Source organism: Carlito syrichta, unplaced genomic scaffold (assembly GCF_000164805.1).
Source record: "Carlito syrichta isolate Samal-C Ts95f unplaced genomic scaffold, Tarsius_syrichta-2.0.1 Scaffold303953, whole genome shotgun sequence".
Taxonomy (NCBI): Eukaryota; Metazoa; Chordata; class Mammalia; order Primates; family Tarsiidae; genus Carlito; species Carlito syrichta.
The window spans coordinates 1,437-4,109 of record NW_007248049.1 but is presented as its reverse complement, the minus strand read 5'-3'; the positions used below and the strand labels follow the sequence as shown (position 1 = coordinate 4,109).

Genomic DNA, 2,673 nt, shown 5'->3' with positions numbered 1-2,673 from the left:
TTTTAAAATCTTGCCTCTCATGTGAGTATCAACACACACACACACACACACACACACACACACACACACACACACACACACAGATTAGATGTAATAGACACCGAGCAAGGCGGGCAAAATATGAAGGAGATGTTGAGAACATCGGGAAGGGGCAATGACCAAGAACCAAAATGTTAAAGCCGACAGAAAGTCGAGCAAGTATTCAATAGACCCTCATATGTTATAGACATGGGAATAAAAATTGAGAAAGGTGAAATGACCTAACAGTAACACAGGGGGCTATTCTAAGATGCCATGAAGGGAGACAAGGACAGAGAGAGCAGCTAGAAATCAGAGAGCCAAAGGAAAGTCTAGAGTCAGCAATGGAGGGAAATGAGAGGTGAGGTAGGAGTCAGGGCTGTGGAAGCACATTTTTCTCTGAAAATGCCAGCATTAAAATGAAACGTAATTGGACAAGTAAGAAATTTGTCAGTTGGAAGAGAGAGGAAGTCACCATAGGGTACTGAGAAAAAAGTTTACTGAAATCACAGATCAAACACCAGCTCTGCAAGTCAGAAGTTATATCTACCAATAAAATGCACTTCTGCAATTTCAGTTGTTAGCAGTTCTCTTCCCAGGCAGTGACAGTGAGGATGGTAAGAGTCTCAGCTCCCTGGGCTGGTGCAGGGTTTGGATGAAAGCATGCTGAATTTACCCAGGTGCATGTGGACACTAAGACTCTGGGACTTCCTGTCTCTAGCCCTTTTCCACCATACTGGGGTTGGAGGTGGAGCCTGAAGCCCTTGGGCAGTAAAATATGCCAAATTTTGTGTGTTTTTCAGACTCTGGATTCTTGCTCTCTGAATTGTTTCCATTTCTATTCTTCCCATTCCCTCCTGCTTCTCCCTTTCTCTTGACCATCATGCTTTTTCACTCTTAGCAGTCTTCCAGGAGCCGATCTCTTTCCATCTCATCCAGATAGCATTCTTTTTCAATAGCACCTGGCACAAGATCAAGACTTAGGCTGGTTGGATGATTTGCAGATTCATGGCTGGGATAGTGACTCAGGCAATGCCATATTCCTGAAGCCCTGGTCTAAGGGCAACTTCAGTGAGAAGGAAGTTGATGTGTTGGAGAAGCTATTCGCATTCTACCTCTTTGGATTCCTTGGAGAAGCATCGCACCATGCCACTGAATTGCAGCTGGAATTTGAGTCTAGTCCTCTAGCTGCAAAGATTCTCAAGAACATTCTTTTCTCTCTTTTGCAAGCCACTAATCTCTCAGTTTCTTCTCCTCTCCTTTCTACTTTGCCCAACTGAATGCACACACTTTCTAGAGTAGTGTCTTCCTTGGACTCCACACCTCTGCAATGGATTTCAGAGTCCTGTTGCCACTACAGTCTCCTCTGATAAGATCAACCTCTCATTAGATAACAAACTCCTGGTTTGTCTTGTATGAAACTTCTCCTCAAGGGCCCTTACTTTTCCTACCCTGTGCCTCAGTGAACTATAGTGTGGCATCATCCTCTATTCCATCTCTTTAATTGTCTCTTCCCTGAACCCTCTTCTCTCTGGGGTCCTCTACCTCACTCCGGATGCTGCACTCCTGACTGTATCACACTCTTCTCCTCTCCCCTCTTACCCACCAATACCATCACCACAGGCCTTGTCTTCATGAATCGCACTCTTTTCCCAGTGTTTTTGCAGCAAATCTCTAAATACTGTAATTGGTTTGAGGCTCATCGATTTCTTTCTTTCTTTTTTTTTTTTTTGTGCCTGGAATTTTTCATTTAATATTTTCAGACCATGAGTAATTAAAGACTGTAGAAAGTAAAGTTACATATTAGGGGGGATTACTGTAATTGGAAAACTGGATTTGACTTGAAAATATTTTAGTCAAGATTTTTCGATCATATATTCACTCATGAGATACATTGGTCTATAATTTTCTTACTTATTAGATCTGTTTCAAGTTTGGTTGACTTTGCATTATAAGATGGATACGTTTTCAAAGGTATTTATTTTATCTGAAAGAATGTACTATTATTAGAAATATACACTCTTTTTATGTTTGCAATTCACCCATGAAGGAATCTTAGCACTCAGAGTTCTTTGGGCAATACATTTTAATTAGAAAATTTCATTGACAATTATAGTATATTTTAGATTTTCTGTTTCTCCTAGTCATCGATTTCTAAGAAATTTACCCCACAAAAATTTAAAATCCTTGGTCCTTTTTGCATGCCTTTCTTTCTTATTTGTGTTTAATGACTTTCTTTCTGTTTCTTTCTACCTAGACCCTTTAGAGATCCAGGGCATAGCAGGCTGCGAGCTACATTCTGGGAGTGCCATCATAAGCTTCTTGAGGGCAGGATTTCTTGAGCATTGAGAAACATTTGTGTATTCCTGCCCCAGAAATTGGCAGCAGGGCACAGACAGTTTGTACACTAATCATGCAATATCAAGGAATCTTTGAGACTGGAACAAAGCTCCTCTTTGAAATCTGCCCCCAATATCTCCTGGATGTCCTAGATGCAGGAAGACAGATCTGCAAAGGTGACATAAGGCCTGCTCTCTATTTCACTTCTCACCATGCCCTCTTAGCTCAAGGGAAGGAGGGCATCCAAGAAGGACAGGAGCTTAATCAACAAGTTATTTGGTTTCCAACGGAATGGAAGAGGTCACTGTCCAAGCC

General features: G+C 41.5%; 1 pseudogene; it reads left to right on the top strand.

Annotated features, from left to right (window-relative positions):
• Positions 1-574: 574 nt before the first annotated feature.
• LOC103261627 lies at positions 575-2,534 on the top strand (annotated as a pseudogene).
• The last annotated feature ends 139 nt before the right edge of the window (positions 2,535-2,673 follow it).